The 23,787-nt window shown below is 47.0% G+C and overlaps 1 pseudogene; it reads right to left on the bottom strand.

Annotated features, from left to right (window-relative positions):
* Positions 1-424: 424 nt before the first annotated feature.
* Positions 425-22,711, bottom strand: LOC144892106 (uncharacterized; annotated as a pseudogene).
* Positions 22,712-23,787: the final 1,076 nt, after the last annotated feature.

Below are 23,787 nucleotides of genomic sequence, written 5' to 3'. Positions count from 1 at the left end.
ACTTGGGCTTTTTCGTGTATGGTAACAAAACATTTTCTGAGGAAACATTTCCTTTGCAAGAACGGAATTGACAATGTATGGGATTGTTGGGCCACGTCACAATCAGATCTTGCACCTGAGACTTATCTCAAAGATGGCACCACACCTTAGTCTTCTGCCATTTTTATTTCCTCCCCACTGAATAGTCTTGCATGACAATGTTGGTGCAGCTGTCATTGCAGAGATAAACAAAACCTGGCCAGTCTATCCGTGATGCTTGACCCTACCTGGTACCCTTGTGTCTTAATTTACCGAAAGATCCGGGGCCTTCTGATCTTAAGTAATCCACTTGTGAAGCAAAGGTTCCTCTTTCTTCGGGTAGAAAGTAATGTTGTGTTGTAATCTCCTTTATCATCTTTGTACCTGATTGTCATCATGTACAGAATCAGTAAAAGTTTATAATTGAAAGGGCTGGACTTTCAGGTTGGTAGAGCCGACGTTCAGTGAGAATCCACTCGCCTTGATCACGGCAGTTGTTGAAGTGAATGAAGAAGAAGCTTGGAAATCACCACATAACCTCAAATGCTGGTGGTGTCAATTGGTCTGTTGGCCAATCCGGGTGTCCCGTGACGATTGTAGACGATTTGGGAGAGATGTTGTAGCCTGGTCCCACGACCATGACAGATTAAATTGCAAACCGCCCCTTTTGGTGAGAGATGGCGATTCAACTCTTTCCCAAATGGATTCCTTTACACATCAAGCAATCCACTTTTTTTCTCTGTCCAATATGACTGATGATAGCAATGTAGAGGGGAGCAGGGTAGCTGTTTTTCTGCTGCCTCAGTGAGTGATGTCCCTGCATTATGCAAGTGACTCGACTTGCTCCGGCTGACAGTACCTGGTATGGGCCCTTTGTCCAGGGTAACGGATCCCCACTGCTTTGTGGGGGAAGCCTCTTCAGGCAAAGGCGATGAGAAGGACAATCAGATATCAAACCACACCTGTCGGTAAGCCTGGGCAGGGCTGCAGTGTGGATAAATGTGCCCATGAAAGTCAATGGTGGTGCCAATTTGGCACGAGATTTCTCGATGAACGGTCACGACAAATCATGAAGTGAATGCAAATGAAGACAAAAGCATCAACCCTTTCATTTTACCTCAGCCTCAGCCCAGACAAAGGCCATTGCAGATAAATTGTTGAGATTTTCACCATTACTCCAGACAGGATTTCTGCATTTAACGGCTATCTCGAGACCCAGCGGGGTCTCGGGGTCCGGTCCAGTCTGAAAAATCTCCGCATCAAGGTCCTCTCCAACATAGTTTTTATTTGGCCCAAATCGGACCAGTGGTTTGGGAGAAAATTGCAATTTTGTGATCTATGACATCATCCACTGCGGCGGCACGTGAATCGTAATGCAAAGACGTTTATTCAAAAAATTTTGGCTTGCCCCGCGGCATCCAGGACAAATAGTGAGGTCCGACTGGTGCACTCGGCTACTCCGGGGTCATATCTAGTACCTCAGTAATTCGTGGGTATATGGGACCCTCCGGTAGGCTGCCAGAACCTGACAAACTAGGTACTGCGATCGAACGCGGCACTTCCGCATTGCGAACATATGACACGTCCATTCACTTTCTACAGTTTGGTGGCACGTCGTGGATATCTCGGGAACCACAGGGACCCTGGGACCAGACCGGTATGAAAATGTCTGCCTCGGGCTGCTCTTCAACATTATGTTTAGGTGGTAGCAATCGGACCAGCGGTTCGCCCGCAAGTTGCAAATTCGTGACCTTTTTCTTCATCGGACCACCTACGCAATTTGTCACCTGGGCTAATCTGTGCAGAGCCTCCATGGGGACACTCGAGCACCTGCGTTGTTGTCATGAAGTGCGCATGGGGGAAGGAACGTGGTTAACGACGTCATTGCCTTAATTTTGACGTCATAATTCGTCAACACACAATAACTTTGAAATTTCTTGACCGTGATGAACTCTACAATTATATCGGAAAATGTAAATTTATGACATCATTGGTCACGTGGTCAGGCAGCTATTGTGGATTTTAAATAAAGAAACCTATAAAAAAAAGAGTTTTGGGTCCCTGTTGAATCATTCGCTAACATCCTGGTTTTCCCAACCCCGGTTTCACCGGGGGTGACGAAAGGCAGGCCTGAAACGAGGCATCGTCACACATGTTACAGGTGGCGCAACCGCTAACGGCAAGTCGAAGGGCCGGCGACCATGCACCGGACCACGCATCGGACCACGCTCAGGACCACGCATCGCACAACGATCCGCACCATGCACAGTACAACCATCCGCACCTCGTACCGGACAACGATCCGCACCATGCACAGTACCACGCACCGGACTTAGCCCCGATGCACACTCCGTCCTGCCTTCCGCGGCTGATGCCCCGGCGCACCTGTCGCATCCCACACCCCGTACCGCCGCTCGGTGCACACGCACACCGTCGGTGTGGCTTTTGGTGAATTTGTCATCTCAACCCTCCGTTTGTCCCCATACCATACCCTCGGTCACCACTGCCAGCCCATCCATCCGATGCACCTTACCCATGATTCCACCACACCCATCCGATCCACCTCACCCATGATTCCACCAAACCCATGCGATCGACCACAACCATGATTTCACCACACCCGTCCATCCGATCGACCACACCCATGATGGAGCCACACCCATGTTATTGCACAGAATGATTGCCCAGCCATACAGAAATATTGCACAGCCATACCCACACCCATGATTTAAAGAAAAAAGATGAAAGAAATTGAAAAAGCCAAAATTTCCCTGATATTGTCACGTGTCCTGGACGTCAGATTCCTAATACAAAATTTTCATGATGGAACTTAATTCCAACACATTTGGGTGTTGCATTTTAAATGCCAGCATGACTGTGACACCTTGGGTCTGTTGCTGCTGTTTGACAGGGTTTTCATCATCCTTTGAAGTAAAAGGCTGGCTGGGTTAATTCAACTAGATGCCTTGCGAAGCGAAGATTAGTTGGCGTTTCTCCCCCCCCCCCCCCCCCCCCCCACGTTTCAAAAAGACCTAAATTCCGTTTGATGTTATCAATGGAAACAGAAGCATTTATTAATGCACTTGCATTGGAAAAAATGATATTTTCCTCAAATCTTAGCACCTAAAATTCTCCATGGTGTCTGCACCTATCCCTGAGATTTCGTGTCCTTGTGTGTGTTTGGCTGGTGGTTTGATCAATAACTCTGGTCAACAAATTTTCAAATATTTTATGGTTCTAGTATATTTTGAGGTGATTCTAACCAACGTGAACCTGTAGATTTCGAGGATGATATCCAATTTTCACGATCACATCCAGTTTTTGAGAACCAGTATACCATGTGAATATCAGCCACAGCCGAAATTCGGGTCAAATTCGTCTTGTACTCACTAATCAGGACTTTGTAACGAGACTATGTGAGCTGGAAAGTGTTGCTTGAGATAGCTTTGTGGCTCTTGCTAACAATTACCTTGGAAATTTTCGAGCACCAAATTATGAAGGGCTTGTGGACAAGATGTTGAAGAGTTACCAGGCGCTTCGGTGCTCGAATAATAATAATAATAATAATGCATTTATTTTATATAGCGCTTTTCAGGAAGCCCAAAGACGCTTTGACAGAGTGCAAAACATAACGCATAGCAAAACATAAAGACAATTGCAAAAAAAGAAGAATCAATAGGGAAATATTCAAAGCACAAAGGAGGGAGAAGGAGAGGAGATAGTCAGGGGTTAGATGCTGTGGGTTAAATGTTGAATGCAGTGTTGAACAGGTGGGTCTTGAGTGATGTTTTGAATGTGGTGAGTGAGGAGGAGTCTCTGATGGTGTGAGGTAGCGAGTTCCAGAGGGTGGGAGCAGCGATGGAGAAGGCCCTGTCCCCCCAGGATCTAAATTTGGTCCGGATGGGGGGGGTCAGGAGGTTGGTACCAGCAGAGCGGAGGTTGCGGGTGGGAGTGTGTCTGGAGAGGAGGTCAGCCAGGTAGGATGGGGCCAGGTTATGGAGGGCTTTGTAGGTCAAGAGGAGGATTTTGTACTGGATTCTCTGGGAGATGGGGAGCCAGTGAAGCTTGTAAAGGACGGGGGTGATGTGGTCACGGGTCCGGGAATGGGTGAGTAGACGGGCAGCGGAGTTCTGAATGTATTGGAGTTTATTGGTGATTGTTGAGGGTGAACCATAAAGGAGGCTATTGCAGTAGTCCAGACGGGAAGTGATGAAGGCGTGGATGAGGGTTTCTGCAGCCACAGAGGAGAGGGATGGACGGAGACGGGCGATGTTTTTCAGGTGGAAGAAGGCTGTCTTTGTGATCTGTTTAGTGTATTTGTCGAAGGAGAGGGTTTGGTCAAAGATGATGCCAAGATTCCGGATGTGAGGGGAGGTGGACACTGGGAAACCGTCGATGTTGAGGGCAAAGTTATGGGTGGACTTGGTGAGCGTTTTTGGGCCAATGATGATTATTTCAGATTTATCACAGTTAAGTTTGAGGAAGTTGATTTGAAGCCAGGATTTTATTTCAGTGATGCAGTTTGTCAGGATAGAGTGGGTGGCGGTGGAGATGGACTTGGTGGAGATGAAAAGCTGGATGTCATCGGCGAAGCAGTGGAATTGGAGACCATGACGGCGGATTAAGTGACCGAGGGGGGACAGGTAAAGGATAAAGAGGAGGGGGCCAAGAACTGAACCTTGGGGGACACCTTGGGGGAGGGGAGCAGTGGGGGATTTGCAGTTATTGATGGAGATGAACTGACGTCTGTCAGAGAGGTATGATTTAATCCAAGAGAGGGCAGTGCCGGTAATGTTAAAGGTGGTTTCAAGTCGGGTGAGGAGGATGGTGTGATCGATGGTGTCAAAGGCAGCGCTGAGGTCGAGGAGGATGAGAATGTTGAGGTTGCCAGCATCAGAGGAGAGGAGAAGGTCGTTGGTGATTTTGAGGAGAGCAGTTTCAGTACTGTGGTTGGACCGGAATCCGGATTGGAATGTTTCATACAGGTTATTGGCAGAGAGGTGATGCTTGAGTTGAGTGGCTACAGCGCGTTCCAAAACCTTTGACAGAAAGGGTAGGTTGGAGATGGGTCTGAAGTTATTTAGGGTGTCAGGGTTTAGTCCAGGTTTTTTCAGAATGGGGGTAACAGCAGCAATTTTGAGGGATGGTGGGACGATGCCTGTAGACAGGGAGGAGTTTATTGTTGCAATGATAAGTGGAGAAAGAGCAGGAAGGGAGGCCTTGACAAAGCTGGAGGGGATGGGGTCAAGAGTGCAGGTGGCAGTTTTCATTCCGATGAGGAGTTCAGAGAGGTCAGTAGGGGAGACTGGGGAGAATTGAGACAGGGGATGGCAGGATAAGGGGGGGCAGGTGGTTTGAGGGGGAGCGGGTGCGGCGGTGGTCAAGCTGTTGTAGATGTTTTCAATTTTGCGTTGGAAGAATGAAAGGAAGGAGATGCAGTTGTCTATTGTGAATGACTGGGTGGTGGTGTTCAGGGGGCTGAGGAGTTTGTTTATTGTAGAGAAGAGTGCTTTTGGGTTTCCGGAGCCAGAGTGGATAATTTGAGAGTAGTAGGCGGAGCGGGCGCGGGAGAGGGCATCTTTATAGTGTTGTATGTGGTCCTTGTAGGCCTGGGAGTGAACTGTGAGACCTGTTTTATTGCGGAGTCTTTCAAGTTGGCGAGCACGAGTTTTCATTAGGCGGAGCTCAGGGGTAAACCAGGGAGCAGAATGGGTGAAAGAAACTGTTTTGGTTTTTATAGGCGCAATTTGGTCAAGGCAGGAAGAGAGAGTGTGGTTGTAGTAGTCAGTGAGGTCAGAAGGGGTGTGGAGGTCAACGAAGGGAGAAGTGGACATTTTTTCAGAGAGGGTCGATGAGAATGAGGCAGGTGAAAAAGCGTTTAGCTTACGGAAGTTGATAGTGCGATAATGCCTTGGTGCTGGGGTGGGGATGTTGATGGTCAGAGTGATGGCTAGGTGGTCAGAGAGAGTGAGGTCGGAGCCAGAGAGATGGTGCAAAATTAGTCCAGTAGAGCAGACAAGGTCCAAAATGTGACCACGGTTATGGGTAGGAAAGTTGACATGTTGAGTGAGGTTAAAGCAGGTGAGTAAATCAGTGAAGTCAGTGGTTAGCGTGGAGTCAGTGGAGTCCATGTGGATATTGAAATCACCAAGGAGGAGGATTGAGGGGGAGAGGGAACATAGCTGGGTCAGAAAGTAGGAGAAGTCAGACAGGAATGATGGGTGTGGTTTGGGAGGGCGGTAGACAACAGCCATGACTGACTGTGTGTGACCAGAGAGTTTAAAAGCCAGGTGTTCAAATGATGGAGCAGATGAGATGGAGATGAGGTTGGTCTTGATGTCTTGTCGGTGAATAACGGCAATTCCACCACCTCGGCCCTCCGAGCGTGGTTTATTGATGTAAGAATATCCATTGGGTGTGGTGAGGTTGAGCGTGTAGTAGTCCAGTGGTTGTTGCCAGGTCTCAGTGAGACAGAGAAAGTCCAGTTTATTTTCCAGGATGTAGTCGTTCAGGATGAGGCATTTGTTGTTGAGGGACCGGGTATTGAACAGGGTGAGCTTGATGTTGTTTTGTACGGCGGGTATGAATCCAGGTGATTTGGCCAGGGTTCGCAGACAGGAGGTGCGATTTTGTGCGTTGTTGTGACCAGGTGTGTTGGGACGATGAGTGGGAGTGCGCTGAGCCGACCAGAGGATGGGGATGGAGTGACCTGATTGTAAATAAACAAACTTACGACCGGAGCCACGGTGAATGTACCTGGGTCGACGCAGGAGTCCATTCGATCTGATTGCAGAGATGCATGATGGGGTGGAGCGGGTTTTAAGCAGGAGAAGCCTTGCGGCAGAGTACCGCAGAGCCATGCCAGCAGGAGCGAAGGCAAAGCGAGCACGCGGCCAAGGGTGAGGAGGCGAAACAATCGACACAACCAACGGGAGTGGGCCCGAGGAAACAGCGATGGAGCCGAGCAGGTGAAGCCCGGAGCAGCAGAGCAGAGCCGGGACCGCGCAGAGGAAGACTCAATGGCCATAAATCCGCCACGACCACCAGGAAAGCAAGACACGGACAATGGTCCAGTCAGAGAAGCGGCGAGCAAACGACGCCAGCGTCCTCTCACGACCGGACCGGAAAACCACTCCGGACCGGATGTCACTCAAGATACATTTCTTCCATTATCATCTGGACTTCTTTCCACTAAATCTTGGCGATGTCAGTGATGAACATGGAGAAAGGTTTCACCAGGAAATTGCCATCATGGAGACTCTATCAAGGCCGATTCAATCCAAACATGATGAGCGACTACTGTTGGACTTCACCGCGTGAAAGTGATTGCTCCTACAAACGCAAAAGTAAAGTTCAGAAGCACTTTTAATGTGATGTAAATAAAAAGTTTGTGACAATAAATGGACTTATTGAGACTTAATCAAGAAATTCGCATGCTCTGAAGATTTTTTTCCACACTTCTGATGTACTACGTCAAGGTTACGTGATAGCGAAATTTTAAGGTCAGATTCGGATTCGTGGGCACCAAATTAGTTTGAAACAGTTGAAAATAAGTCAGAACCAATTTGGCTGCTGACCAGTGTTGACCATTCCTCAGGGATATTGCAAGGAGTAATATTAAGAAGCAGTAGGCATTTATTAGGTTTCAAATAAGAGTGGAGATGGAGTTATATTCGTATAGGAGTAAGAAGAGACAAGTCAAGGAAACTCGACTGGCTCGGCGTGCTCCGCGCACTTCACCACATTTTGCTTCAGAGTGATAGGCATCTTTGACAATGCCTGCTTTCTCAGGGAGTGGGGGATACCAGGAATGGTGACTGTGGGTTAGTGGTGGTGATGGTGGATTAGAGGATGTGGGGAATGGTGGAGGGGGAATGGGTTAGGGGGTGTGGGGAATGGTGGAGGGGGAATGGGGTGGATGGTGCTTTCGGGGTTGGTGGGGGAGGGCGGCCAAATATATTTTGTGCTCTGATTGAATATACACTGTAAATCAGAACCCAACACAATCAATAAAAAGGAACTGAGTGCAAATTTATATTTATTTTAAATTATCAGTTCGAGCTGGAAGGGAAGGTCAATACAAATTTATCAAAAAATGGATGGGAAAGAAACTGGGAATGAAACACACAGGTTAAACTCGTACCGAGCAACGTGCAGCCACGTACTTGGGTTCGCCAGCTTCCCTGCGCAGCTCACGGGCCGTTCAGCATGCGCAGCTTGCAGAAGGGTCCGCAGGACGACCCGCCGCACCAAAGTCAGCACGAACGACGATCCAGGACGGAGAACGATTCAGCGCAGGCGACGACCCAGCTCGGATGAAACACCACAAGGAACGAAGGTCAAGCGCAGGAAGGACGAACCACCACGGAGGACAGCCAGCTCGAAGGACCACGGCGAGAAGGCAGCCAGATAGAGCAGAGAGAGGAAAGTGCCAGGAACATGGGGTTTATATCAGGTCGAAAACCTTCCTTGAATGTTCCACAGGCTCCCATTTGCCGAGGCAATGCTGGTAGATTGCTGGCGAAGTTTGCTCGGGAAAAGTCAAGACCTGATTGGTTGTTTTACGTGTCCACGACCTCTCATTGGTTGTTTGCGTATCCACGATCTCTCATTGGTTGTTCGCGTGTCCACGATCTCTCATTGGCTGCTTAGGCGTCCACGACCTCTCATTGGCTGCTTGTTGGTGATGTGTCCACACCCTTTCATTGGTTACCTGCTGGTGACGTGGATGGTTCTTTTAGCCACGCCTACCACAGTCGGGTTGATCACATGGACTGTAATTTTAGCCACGCCTACCTGCACATCACCACGTCTTTGTTCTTCAACCATACGAAGGTTTGAATCCTGCCTAAACTCAACGCATATCTGCTTTAATTATTACACAATGGGAAGGGAGCTAATCTTTACATTTAATAAGAATAACTGACTACTGCAGGCTACATGTTGTCGTGTAATTAACAAATAGGGGGTGCATTCTTTATTGCAAAACCGCAACAATAGCCAATTATCAGCAACTTGAGTACCACCTGATTGTCGTCCGACAATAGGCTATAGGTTGCTTTGTTAGATTGCTATCTGACTTCCGCCGTTTATTTAATACTAGCCGAAACCCATGGAACATCCACGGAAGGGAGGATGTGGTGTATGGATAGAGTGTGCCATTATGGATGGCATAGGGGATTTGCTTGTCCGAGTAAGAGTTAGGAAGAAAGATGAGAATGAAGAGTGCGTATATGAACAACGTATTTATTGCAATCTACTTAAATGACCGCTACGATAAACTTTTGAAAAATGAATGGATTCATAATAGGAATCGGCATAGCACCACTCTGGCCACACTGGCGCAGTGGTATGTGTCAATGGAAAGGAACAGCAGTAGAACCATAGACTTAAAAAAAAATGAACGGATTAGTAAATCGACCGGAATTAGCCCCAAATATACTGGTTGTTGACGGGGAAGATGAACAGGCAATCGAATAACGGAGTGTGACTGCTGATGCATATGGAACTCGGAAAGTCACCAGAAGGCCTCTGAAGCACTTGTTGGTCTTCAACTCCAGGAAGGGAAAAGACAAGGGTTAAAGCATCAGCAGTTTAATGAAAACACAGCAATACACAAATGTGGAGTCTGGCCAGAGTGCAGAGCTTAACACGCAAGGCAGTGCAATCTGGACCACACTGACTATACACTGGAACAGGATCCATTTATATAGCCTGAGCCATGCAGAAAAAACGTTCGCTAAATCAGATTAACTCTGTGCTGAAGCAGTGACCCCTGGATAAAGGACAACAGCCCCTGTCGACATCCCTTAATTTATGAAAGGAATTCAGTTGGAGGCACAGATGGAAAGTAAGACATTATGTCATTATCAAGCCATTATCTAAAACAGAACTGGACCAGCATCATCAAGGACAGGAAATGTATGTCACAGGGGAATTTGTAGTCATATCAAAAGGCAAACTCAAGCCAGGAATGCAAGCAATGAACAAACGTGCAGGCAAGTTAAAGATAATTAATCATGTTGTCCCTTCCTTCGGCAGCTGTTTTGGGGACAGGGTCCGTAATCGTTTATTGCCTAGGGTAGTCTGACCGAAGGACGAACTTTACAAGTGCAGTCATTAGATAGCAATTACTGGGCCAAGGGGCCATTAGCAGTTTGAAGCAAGCCTTAATCTGGTTATCATTCTTGTCCCATTTGGACAGCAAAATACATGTAACTGTGTGGAAGGAAAGTGTCTTTAGAAAGTTCAATCCCGTTTATTTAAAAGCACACATTGGGTGAAAATAAAGCGCAACTAAACATGCATAATTCTCACATTACCTATACTAGGGCATGCCCGTACGTGGGTGCCCGTTCCTTGCCAAAAAAAAAAAAAAACGCTACCCGTACGCTCTACCCCGCCCGTACGCCCGTACGCCCGTAAACAAAAAAAACAACGCTCTTCGCTTCCGCCCTTCGCTCTGACTGAATTGGGAGAAATAATGCGCATAAGAAATCGAGAAATTATTATTTTCTCCGGAAGAAATCGAATTACGAACCGTAATGGCGCACGCGCTCGGCTCGGCTCGCTCTCACATCGGCCACGCCTACGCAACAACGCGTTCTGTGATTGGCTGCCGGAAGTGCAGTCTTCACTGTCCGGAAGGTCGCAAATCGCAGTTACGATGAATCGCAAATTAGTTTTAATTAGTTTTAAAACATAGTTTAACGGCAACATAGTTTTCCAACGTGAAATAAATGAATACGCTCTCAAATGTGCCGTCCGAGGCAGAGTCTGTTCACCACGTTCGGCACACGTGATAGCTCGCTGCTCTCTGATTGGTTGAATCGTTTTTTGGACATAGCTCGGTAACTACTTCTCCGATTAATATGAAACCTTGAAAAGGCACATCCTCGGGTCCCCAGCAATATACCTGGCAAGTTTAAAGTATATCGGACCCGTGGTTGTCGAGAAACAGCGGTCACAGACATACAAACATACAAACATACAAACATACACACAGAGATTACTGGAATTATAGATAGATGTTGGGTCACCTGGCTCATATGGTTTACCTCAAGCCCGACACACTAACATACCTCGCATCGAGGTAGGTCGATATTTCGTCATGAGTGAGTTCGTTAGTCTGTCTAACTTCAACATTAGCACAATCATGCCCCTTGTATATGTATTAGAACAAATACTTGACGCTTTTGATTGACATGCATGCTTCAATATTGATATGTGCATTGTATTTATTGGAAAGCCATGGGTTATATGGAACAACCCATCTGTTATCTACCTGCACATTACGAATCTTGATTGTGCGTCCATTATCCCGGCGTCTGTAGTGGGGATAACCATCAGCAGTAATCGTGGTTTGTTGCCGAAATTGTTTTGGATAGTCTTTGGTGCAAACCCCACTGTCCATGCAGACTGATCGGGGATTGAGTATCCCACATGGTCCGTGAATCATGGTTGATTTGACAACCTCATAAAGCTGGGCTTGTATGGCTGGATCTGGAATTTCTGCACATATAAGCGAGTCAATGTCCTCTGAATGCCGCAACTTAATTTCTGCATCAAGTACAATGAGTAAATGACAGTGCGGTAAGCCTCGTTTTTGATATTCGATAACATGGACAGTAGCGACTGGTTTACCCAATACATGACGTACTTTTATGTCAGCAAGAAGTGCATCCAGGTGACGTTTGAAAACTCAAGCAACCAAATCGGGTCGATTCTCTACTCTCTGACCTTGACCCAAGTTTTCGGTTATTTCCTTGCATTTCGAATTGCAAGTAAAAATAAGAAAAAGGTCAGGCTTGCCATACTTGGAGATGATAGCCATTGCGTCTTGGTATTTCTGTGCCATGGCCCAAGGACTACCTTGGAATGTTGAAGGCAATATGACAATTTTACCAGGAGACAATGCTGACAATTTGGCTTGTCGCCCCGGTGTGTACCCCGGTTTAGAATAGGTACACCGTATCCCTGCGTGTTGTAAGAGGCGACTAAAAGGGTTGGCGTCAGGAAGGGCATCCGGCCATAGAAACATTGCCTCAAAAAGAGAACCATGACAATTACGACTACATATGGGCAGGGTACAGCCCGAAGTACCCCGTGGGGGACCCCACTCCCTCTCATCAAAACTCAAGGTGGGGAACCCGATCGAAGCAAGGGTGGAAATCATTCCATTTATGACGACGAAACGTCTGATGCCCGACGTGGAGATCGGTTTCTGAGATTTGGGACATGGAATGTAGGGACAATGACAGGGAGATCAGGAGAAGTGGTGGAAGTATTGGTCAGAAGAAGAGTGGACATATGTTGTGTGCAGGAGACGAGATGGAAGGGAAGTGGTGTGAGAATGGTGAAGGGTAGGCAGGGACAGAAATACAAGTTTGTGTGGCAAGGGTGCCCGGAGGGCGTCAATGGTGTTGGTGTCCTGTTTTCTGAGGAGTTTGTAGACAGTGTGGTGAGTGTGACTAGAGTGAGTGAAAGGTTGATGATGGTGAAAATGATGATTGGAAAGCTCTTGGTGAACATCATCTCGGGATATGCTCCGCAGGTTGGTCGGAGTGATGAAGAGAAGGACAAGTTCTGGTGTGCTATAGAGAAGCTGATGGAAAACGTGAAAGATGAGGAAGTTGTTGTGGTAGGAGGAGACCTAAATGGACATGTGGGAAGGAGTATGGACGGTTTTGAGGGAGTTCATGGGGGTTACGGATATGGTGTGAGAAATGGAGAAGGTGAAAGGATTTTGGAGTTTGCTGATGGAGCTGATTTGTTTATTTATAATACTCAGTTCCAGAAAGAGGAAAATAAGCTTGTTACATACACGTCAGGTGGGTCGACGACAACCGTTGACTACCTGCTGGTGCGTAGGCGAGATAGGGGGCAACTCCGGGACACAAAGGTGATCCCGGGGGAGGAGGCTGTTTCACAGCACCACTTGGTTGGCTGCGACATAAGGGTGAAAGGTGCGAGGAGAGCTCGGCGGGTGAAGTACCACCCGAGAATGAAGGTGTGGAGGTTGAAAGAGGTGACAGTGAGGGAGGCATTAAAAGAGAGGCTGAGTATGGTGGAGGATGATGTGGTTGAGCTTGAAAGTGGTTGGATGTCAATGAAAGATAGTCTGTTGGGAGCCGTTGATGAGGTATGTGGATGGACAAAAGGACCACCGAGGCACTCGGAAACATGGTGGTGGGATGATGAAGTTGGAAAGAAGATTGACGAGAAGAGGAAGAAGTTCAAGGAGTGGCAGAAGGCGAAAGGTATGGGAGCAGAAAAGGCAGAGCATGAAAGTTATAAGGCAGCCAAGAAGGCTGCAAAAAAGAGGTAGCAAAGGCACAGGAGGCATGAAGGAGAGCGCTGTTCGGAGAGCGCTTGGATTCGGAAGAGGGTCAGAGAGCGGTATTCAGGATTGCAAAGCAGATAGCGAAAGAGAGGTGTGATGTGATGGGGGTGAGTTGCTTGAGGGATGAAGTGGGACAAATCGTTGTGGACCCAGATGGAATTAAAGGAAGATGGAAGAGATATATGGAAATTCTGTTGAATGCAGAGAATGAATGGGATGGCAACATGGAGAGTAACCCTGTTTTAGGACCGGCAAAGAAGATAACTGAGAAGGAAGTTGAGGAAGCGATAAAAGCAATGAAGAGTAGAAAAGCGGGAGGGCCGACGGGAGTTGTGGGAGATATGTTGAAGGCAGCGGGAAATTGGGGTGTGAAGAGAATTACAGAGATCTGCAATCTGGTGGTGAAAGAAGGCCGCATTCCAGTGGATTGGGAACTGAGTACCCTCGTCCCTCTATACAAGGGGAAAGGTGACCCTCTGGACTGTGGCTCGTATCGAGCGATAAAGTTATTGGAGCATGGAATGAAGGTATTGGAAAGGGTGTTGGAGAGGAGGATAAGAAAGAAAGTGAAGGTTGACGAAATGCAGTTTGGATTTATGCCAGGAAGAGGAATGACAGACGCGCTTTTTATTGTGAGGCAGTTGCAGGAGAAGTACATGGAGAAGAGGAAGAAGTTGTTTCTTGGGTTTGTTGATCTGGAGAAAGCATTCGATAGGGTTCCACGTGAAGTTGTGACATGGGCGTTGAGGAAGTTAGGAGTGGAGGAATGGTTGATCAGAGTAGTGATGGCAATGTACAAAAGAGCGCGCACAGCTGTAAGGACGAAGGGCAGGAACAGTGGTGAGTTTGAGGTGAAGGTGGGAGTGCATCAGGGGTCGGTACTAAGTCCATTACTATTTGTAGCTGTCATGGAGGTGCTGGCTCAGAACTTAAAGGAGGGTTTACCGTGGGAGTTGTTGTATGCAGATGATCTGGTGTTGTTGCAGAAAGTATGGATGGACTGAAGGAGAAGATGAACAAGTGGAAGGAATGTATGGAGACAAAAGGTCTGAAGGTGAATATCGGAAAAACGAAGGTGATGGCAAGTGGTAAAGGATGTGGTGAGGTGGAAAGAACTGGGAAGTGACGTGTGCTGTGTGCAGGAAGGGTGTCGGAGTGAATTCCATTCAATGTACAATGTGCGCTGAGTGGGTTCATCAAAAATGTAGTGGTTTGAGAGGGTCATTAACCAGTGTGGCAGCTACATTCCAGTGTAAGGTGTGCACAGAGGGAGCTGCAGATGGAGGAAATGTTGAGTTGGATCTTGGAGATGGCGTGAAGCTGGAAGGTGTGAAAACATTTTGTTACCTTGGAGACATGCTGAATGGAGAAGGTGGATCAGACTCGGCAACGGTTGCTTGAGTGAGATGTGCATGGAAGAAGTTTCGGGAACTGAGTGGCGTGCTGACGAGGACGGGAGTGTCATTGAAGCTGAAGGGAAAGGTGTATGCTGCATGTGTGAGAAGTGTTATGATTTATGGGAGTGAGACATGGGTAATGAACGTAGAGCAGCAATGAAGGCTGGAAAGGGTGGAAATGCGAATGGTTCGGTGGATGTGTGGAGTATCGTTGAGAGAGAGGAAGACAAATGATGAATTGCGAAAGATGATGGGAATAGAGCCTGTGATGGATGCTGTGAAGAGAAACAGGTTGAGATGGATTGGTCATGTGTTGAGGAAGGATGAAAGTGACTGGTTGAAAAGAGTGATGGGAATTAATGTAGAAGGAAGTAGAGGACGGGGAAGACCGAGAAAGACTTGGCTAAAGATGGTCAAAGAAGAAATGCGGGCAAGGGGGTTAACAAGGGGAGATGCAGAAAATAGGGCAAAATGGAGAACATTGTGATGGGGACCGCAAGGCTAACCCCCGCTCTTGCAGGGAAAATGGCCTTAAAATGCCTGTTGTTGTTGTTGTTGACCAACGTGATCCATCAATCCCTGATAAAGTTCTACGCGTAGAGACGATTGATTACGACGGATGAAGTCTAGGCGAGATGCTTCAGTTTTGACATAACAGTCAACCAAGTACTGTTGAAAAAGTTTCCCACCAGAGTGGATGGGACTGAAGCCACGTCGAACTGCACATCAGTATGCATCGAACTGTAGCATGGTTACCCTGTACCTCTTTGCAGTTTGGTGCTGAGAGCAATAATAATAATTATAATAATAATAATAAAGGAGTCTTATATAGCCCCATCAAGCAGAGTAAACTACCCACATGGCGCTTTACATTATCATAGGAACGCACACACACCGCACACACACACACAAACATACACACACACACAGACACACCTTCACTCTTGCCCTATTCCTCTCCCTCCCCATTCAAAACCCACAGATGTGTACTCCCCCTCCTCCTCCCCTCCCTCCCTCCCCCACACATGTACACAGACATACTCTCGATCTCTGTCCCACCTCAAACCAAATGGAAAACAGGACTTAGACTTTGAAAGACTTGTGAAACCGATAGGTTTTGAGGGAGGTTTTAAAGGCAGGAAGAGAGTCAACATGTCGAACATAGGAAGGCAAGTCATTCCAGAGCAGAGGTGCAGCAAACGAAAAGGATTTCTCGCCAAACGACTTGGTGCTGGTGCGCGGCGGCTCTCAGGTCATAGAGTCGTCGCTTGAACAAAGCCGTCGCCGAGGTTCATAGAGAGTGAGCAAATCGGAGAGATAGTGAGGTCCCGTTCCACACAATGATTTATAACATAGTGTGCAAATTTTGTTTTGCACACGAGCAGAGACAGGCAGCCAGTGTAAAGATTCAAGAAGCGGAGTAACATGGTCAGACTTCTTCGCCTTACAGACAAGACGAGCGGCAGAGTTTTGAACCTTTTGTAACTTATCCAAGAGAAACTGAGGGCAGCCAGCATACAAAGAATTACAATAGTCTAGCCTTGAGAGGACAAGGGCACAGACCAGAGTTAGAGCAGCTTGAGGAGTAAGAAAGTGTCGAATGGATGCGATCTTTCGCAGCTGAAAGTATGCTGATTTGCAAGTTTGAAGTACTTGCTTGGAAAATGTCATGTTACAGTCGAAAACCAAACCAAGGTTCTTGGCCAACGAAACAAAGTTTACATCGGTTTCACCAACATGAATAGTGGTAGGAAGTGAACATTGTAGAGGACATCTGTGCGATCTTACAATCATAGACTCTGTTTTAGCATCGTTCAGCTGAAGTTTGTTTTGGGTCATCCACGCCTTCACGTCGGCAATACAGCCTTCTAACATTTCAACAGTGGGCACGATTTGTTGAATCGTGCTTCCTTTGTACAGCTGATTGTCATCCGCAAAGGCGTGGTGATCAACTGAATGTCTGGCAACAAGATCAAATAGAGGCTGAGTGTACAAAAGAAAGAGGATAGGTCCCAGGACTGAGCCCTGGGGAACGCCAAAGGAAAGCAGAGAAGGGGCTGATTTCTGGCCATTGACAACAACTGTTTGCACTCTATCAGTAAGAAAGGACATCAGCCAAGAAAGTGGAGTACCAGTTATACCAAATGTGATTTCAAGACGACGAATTAAGACACTATGGTCAATCATGTCAAAGGCGGCAGACAAGTCCAAAAGAGCAAGAACGGAAACCTTACCACAGTCAAGAGAGGTCAGAAGATCATTGGTTATTCTTAGGAGAGTGGTCTCGGTGCTATGGCCTGGTCTACATGCTGACTGGCGAGAATTGAAAAGATTATTTGAAACTAGATGGTCATTCATCTGTGATAGCACAATTCTTTCTGTGATCTTTGACAGGAAAGACAGGTTGGAGATAGGACGGTAATTTTTCATGTCGTTATGGTCAAGGGTGGGCTTTTTAAGAACTGGTTTAACAAGAGCTTGTTTAAAGAGAAGCGGAAATGAACCCGTAGTCAGAGAATCATTGATAACTGCAGTAATAAATGGGAGGAGGGTGTCCAAACACTCAATGAACAAATCGGTGGGAAGGGGGTCGAGATCACATGTTTTTGTGTTTGACTTGAGGATTGTACATTTGACAATTTCCTCAGTAACAGGAGTAAACGAACTAAGAGGTCGTCCGTGAAAGCAGTGTTCAGCATCATCGAAGGAAAGGAGTGACTGCTTGTCAAGATTGTTTCTTATTGACTGAATTTTATTGTGAAAGAAATGCAGGAAGCGTTGGGGTAGTTCGTTTTGAGGAAATACAGTGGGAAGAACGGATTTATTTTTGGTGGCAAACAGGTGGTTGGTAATGCTGAACAGTTGCTTCCAGGAGGAGCTCCTAGTAATCCGATCAGAAATATATGACGTTTTTGCTTTCAGAATGATTTTTATGACGAGACTTTTAGCTAAGTTATACAACTGTTTATGGACTCTGAGGCCAGTCTTCAGCCACTGTCTCTCGGCACGTCGTCGTTCCTTTTTGGCAGCCCTGACTTCGTTGCTGACTGCGCTGAACCACGGAGTACTCCTGCGTCTGGGAACGGCGCGCCGTATCGCTGGAGCATGACAGTCCAACGCTGTGCGGAGGCAACAGTCGAGGTCTTCTGCAGTGACATAGGAACGGCCAGAGAGACGGGTGTGAAGGTCCTCTTTAAAGGCGGAACGGTCGATGGCACGAATGTTGCGGGCAGTGATGAAGGTGGGCTGAAGACTAGGAACAGCAATACTCAGGTGGCTGGTGACACAGAAGTGGTCTGAGGTGATAGCACAGGTCACTGACGTGGACTGCACCAACTGATCATCGCATCTGTGCACTAACCAATCCAGGATGTGTCCTTTAACGTGTGTAGGTTGGGAGACAGACTGAGACAGACTAAAAGTAAAAAAGAGGTCAATGATCTTTGAAGTGAGAGGATGTTGTGGTTGGTCGTAGTGAACGTTGAAATCTCCAAGAATCGAGACGAAACCAGGAAGAGTATTGCAGTGGTCGAGCAGATTAGGAAGCTGGGTCACGAACATAGAGTCAGTAAGCTTGTTTTTCTGGTTAGGTGGAGGTCGGTAGAGGCAGAAGAAATGAAGAGTGTTTTCTGACAGAGTGAAGGTGACATGGGCTAGTTCGTAGGATGAATGGTCGAACGAAAAAGTCGTGGTGAAGGAGACAAAGGAAGAGAAGTTGTCTCTGTAAATAACAGCCACGCCCCCACCCCTAGAGGAGCGAGGAAATGACTGCAGGGTGTATCCAGGTGGGGTGAGATCAGCACACCTCGCTTCGTCGCCATTGGGTCGGAGCCAAGTTTCGGTCAGAAAAAGCACGTCAATATCATTATCTTGAATAAAAGAGGTAATTTTGGTTCGCTTGTCAGGACTACTTACAGACTGAGCGTTGAATAAGGCGAGATACAGGTCAGAACGGTGTTGTTTTGGTGCTGTGTATGTTCTACAGGGATAGATGAGGTTATTGAAGTTGACACGGGACACTTCGCAGGAATTATTAAAATGTGGGTCGGGCCGTCGATGGTCGCGAAGAGAAATCACAATCACAATGTTTCATATCTAGTAACCAGCCAAGGTCTCCTCGCGGAAATAAAAGAGGATACACCATGGGGTCCATATTAGAAGACATGTAAGAAATATTGCGAGGAGCATCACCACGTGGGTACACAACAATGTCTCTGTTGGGAGGTGGAGCACCATTGTCACCGACGAAAATAACAGCCACTTCGTCATGACCGGGCTCGTTGTAGCGGCGCTGATCACCACCCAGCTTCATGTACATGGTGACGCTTGTTGGAGGAGTACCATGTTCAGCGGCCTCTCTTGCTTGCGCCTGGTCAACTTGACGCATATTCTTATAAGCAGCAATGTAAGGGTTAAGCTGTGTAAGACAATTGTTTATGAGACTCATAGCATTACGTCGACAATTTTGCTTGTGCTGATTTTTCATTCTCTTTTCAATAGCTAGATCTCCTTCTAGAATATACAATTGGCTGTAAACGGGTTCTGCACCTGGTTCAGGGTGAAGGGAACCGGTTTGGTGATAAATCTGACCATGGATGCGAAAACAATATGGGCCTAGACCTGGTGGCATAGCCAATTGGGCACCGAGCGACGCCAGAGCAAAAGCGCTATTATACTGTCGAATATGTTCTAAAACGTTTTTGCTTCTGTCATCAGTACCCAGAAATAAATTTTTCAATACAGATGGATATGGATGTAGTGGTGGAAGTTAAACTTTACCATTGTGGCAGCAGTTTAATGCTTCCTTCGGGAAACGAAGAGCTGCACAGTACTCACAAACATTGTCCATTGTTCTAGAAAAGAATTGTTCTACCTGAGGAAACATTTGACGGCCGAGGAATCGACTGAGCGGTGTGGTTGATCCATGGCAGTAGACACTTCATTGCCATGTTCAGGGGCTTTGGCAGTGGAGTGCTGTGATTGATCCATGGCAGTAGAGGCTTCATTGCAGTGTTCAGGGGCTTTGGCAATGCAGCGTTCAGACTGCCTTTGATGCTTAGTCCTGAGGTTCCTTCCCCTGCCTTCTAGCTGTCTCTTTCACGGCATCTGAAAAGTATTTTTTATGAGACTCTATATGGTGTGGGTTGGATTTGTGTGAACAAAATCAAGAAAAAGGCGACACTTTGTAGAATCCAACTTACACTGTGTATAAAGTGTCACCTCCTGACTTTGTATTTTATATTGTTAGAGACAAAACAAACACTAAATAACATAGCCACATACCAAAAACGTATGTGCACGTTTTCAATTTTCACTTGTGCAAAAATGCTACTCACAATTACATCACCTGTGCGTCGGCCTGTGATTGAGCCAGAGAGTTGGCCTGTGAGTCAACTTCCTTTCCAATGTCTGCAAGAATTGAAATACTGATTGTGAATGTGTAAAATTATATGAAAGAAGAACATGCATATCAATAGACGATGCCATTGAAAAGGAGAGCAGCTGTCAATAGAAAAGGATGTCTGACTTATCAATTTGACATTATTGCACAGGAAATGACAAACAAAGAAACAGTTCATTTCCATCGGGTAATATTACGATGAGAGATCAGCCGATACCTTTATTATGTCCATCAGCATCCATGGCACTTAGGAAAAAAAAACGTGGCATCAGTCAGCCGCAGCCAACTATCACGTACCGTCTCGAAGTCAATGCCATCCTTTTATCTCTTCGTATACAACTCACTGATTTCTACCTTATCGTGAACAGGGTAAAGCCTACTTTGATAATCATGAACGGTGGCAGATGCAGGAGTTGGTGAAACGAAAGGGGGTGGGGGGGGGCTGATCATGACCTACCCGGTGCCACATGGCCTACGCCATTTGTTGAGATCATGGCCACAATGGAAACACAACAACTTGATAGGTAGGGCCTAGGCCGACGCCTACTTTTCGTCACTCGGCGAAGTACACTTTGTTTTAAGCTTTCAGAAGCTGAAGCCTTGGTATTTATTGCTTTATATGATACTGATGGGCTGCTGATCGGTTTCACTTCGTTGTAATCACAGTGTATGTAAGAAATTATGGTAAACCCACCTGATGAGGTTAGCGTACACCGCGATCGACGACCCGGCACAAATGCATGCTCTGGATTGTCCACTCAGTGGACGGCTTGCTTTCGCCTTCGCCTGTCCAATCAGTGGACGGCTTGCTTCGCCTTCACCCAGCAGACGCCAATAAGATGGCGTCGTATCGGCAGTTAATCGGATGCTTTTGGGCCCCAAAGTCGACTAATTCAGATTTTTCGAGTATGGCTGTACGTGATAAACAAAGAGCGCGGTTGGAAGAAATTATGGTAAACCCAGCTGATGAGGTTAGCATACACCGCAATCGATGACACCGGCACAAATGCATGCTCAGGATTGTCCACTCAGTGGACGGCTTGCTGTCGTCTTCGACTGTCCAATCAGCGGACGGCTTGCTTCGCCTTCACCCAGCAGACGCCAATAAGATGGCGTCGTATCGGCAGTTAATCGGATGCTTTTGGGCCCCAACGTCGGCTAATTCAGATTTTTCGAATATGGCTGTACGTGATAAACAAAGAGCGCGGTTCGTAGATCGTAAATCCTTTAGTGCCGTGGGCATCGGGTCACTGGGTGCGGCGTAAAAGGGATAACAAAGTCGAGTCCTTACGTTATTATTATATAGATGCGCTGCTGTGTTTAAACTTTGCGCAATCACAACTGAACACCGTGATTGATACGATTTACCACTGTCGTAAATTTAGTTCCTGCCGTGATATTTCAAACCTGCCGTGATATTCTTTCATTAGCGCCGCTCTGTTCAACTATCACAAAATCATGGCCGACAATTGTGGTCGAGATGGACTTCGCCGTTTTTGACAGATGGAATAAAACGTTTTACGTCGATATTTTTTTCATTTGAGTGCTGAAATGGGGGTGCGTATTATATATATAGGTCTGCAGATTTTTACACCGCGACAAAAGTCCAAGTTGGGGTTGCGCGTTATGCACAGGGGCGCGTTATAGTCGAAGTTTTAAGGTAACAATAATAATATATGTACCATTTGGCAATAATGAAATGAACGTATAATGTCCGCCCTGGTCCAAGCAGACCTGGGCTCGGTGAAAGGTAAACTAATGCTGAAACAGCACAGCAGGCAGGTATGCCACAAGGCCGTTAACAAAAACTACATCAAACATGCATGCAGCATGGTGTGGTATTTTTATGGCTTCGAGATGAGAGCTGATGAGACAGAGCAGCAGAGGAAGGCAAGAAAGTTAAATAACTCACTTGACACATGATCCTGGCCGTCGCTGATTGGGACATAACACCGTGAGATATCAAGATTTGATCGACGTAATTACATAACAAACGTCCAACAGTTACACCCCTCTATCCCTTGGGCCAATGGGCGATCTACATGTTCCTGAGTGCATATCAAACCTCATTATCCAAGATAAGAGATCTACGCAGAAAGCAGCCACACCGTAACACGGATGTATTTACTGTGAGAGGTGATAGGAATAGGAATTAGGAAAAAAGTGAATCCGGATGGAAAGGAGTTTGAAAACATCGACGTGACACATTGACACAAAGCACGGAGTTTAAACCCTAAAACGTTGTTCTGAAAGTTGCTTCTCGTGATCTCACGAGCTCGTTGTATGATAAAGTTATTTATGTACAATACAACCAAATGGAGCATGAAAACGTTTTTTTGAGGGTGTCATTTGGCGCTCCATCCACTTTGCGCCTGGTGCGGTCGCCCCCTCTGCCCACCCCTCCCCCCATCACTACGCCACTGCCTGGGTCACCTTAATCTCATCCTGGATGTGCTTAACAGACCGACTCACCTCGTCTTGCAGACTCTGTTGGACCCGAGCAACCTCTCCCTTGATGGTATTGTCCCAAGTCTCCAGCCACTCCTGCAACATTTCATTCACCCTTTCCCTAGTCAATTGTGGCCGCCACAGGCCTTTACTAATAAACACCCGCCTTGTTCTGTCACACAAGCCTCCAATTCCTTTACCTCTTTCGCAAAACCATCACTGGTGCTTCACAAATTCCCCTTCCTCTCTGCTGGTGCATTCTGGCATCCACACAGGTGCGATGGCCTTCCAGGTCCTCATCCACTTTGTCAATTCTCTTTTCATTCCTTTTTTTTTTTTTTTTTTTGTATACAAGATCGAGGCTCGTGTTAGACCTAGCACATTGAACATGAAAACATTTCACAGACACATAAAACATGCAATGAAGGGAGTGGGAGACAAGTTGGGGAGAGAGGGGGAAGCATACAAGCATAACATTTGAGAGCAGGGACATCGGGAGATCTGTGGGAGGAAGAGGGCTTGGGGCGAGGGAAGGGGGGAGTGGGGTGGGAGAGTTTAAAAAAAACATGTGGACACTGTTATGACTTCCAGGAAAGAAGTCAGTATTTCAGAAAAGTGGATCTGGGGTGAATTAACGGGGGTAGAAAAGATGAAGGTTTTGGATGGGGGAAGATAAGAGATGGTGGTGAACAGCTGTTTTAAAGACCTGGAGGGATGAGTGGGATTGAAGAGAGCGAGGGAGTTTGTTCCAGAGGCAGGAGAAAAGAGGAATGAAAGAGTGAAGGTGAGCAGAGTCTTAATTTTGGCAGTTTGACCAGAAGAGGGTTGCAGGCAGATCTTGTGCGACCTGCAGGAGTACTTGGGGGGACGGAGCACAGACAGGGCTGGGGGGGCTAGGCCAGAGAGGAGTTGGCAGAAGACAGAATGACCACCAACCAGCCTGTGGTGAGTGCGACCTGTGACCCTCACAATCGACTTCATCGTGGGAGATTCCAATGATTCTGAAAGCTTTGGTTTCAACAGCGTGAAGCTGAGCGAGGTGTGAGGCAGGAGCACCAGCCCAGAGGGGAGAGCAGTATTCCATTGCGCTGCGGATGAAAGCCTTGTATGTGGTGAGGAGCTCAGGTGTGCCAAGGAAGGACGTTGCACGACGGAGAATGCCCAGTCGGCTTTGGAGACTT

Source organism: Myxine glutinosa, chromosome 5, assembly GCF_964187855.1.
Source record: "Myxine glutinosa chromosome 5, kmMyxGlut1.1, whole genome shotgun sequence".
In the NCBI taxonomy this organism is placed as follows: Eukaryota; Metazoa; Chordata; class Myxini; order Myxiniformes; family Myxinidae; genus Myxine; species Myxine glutinosa.
This window is presented reverse-complemented; position numbering and strand designations above follow the sequence as displayed.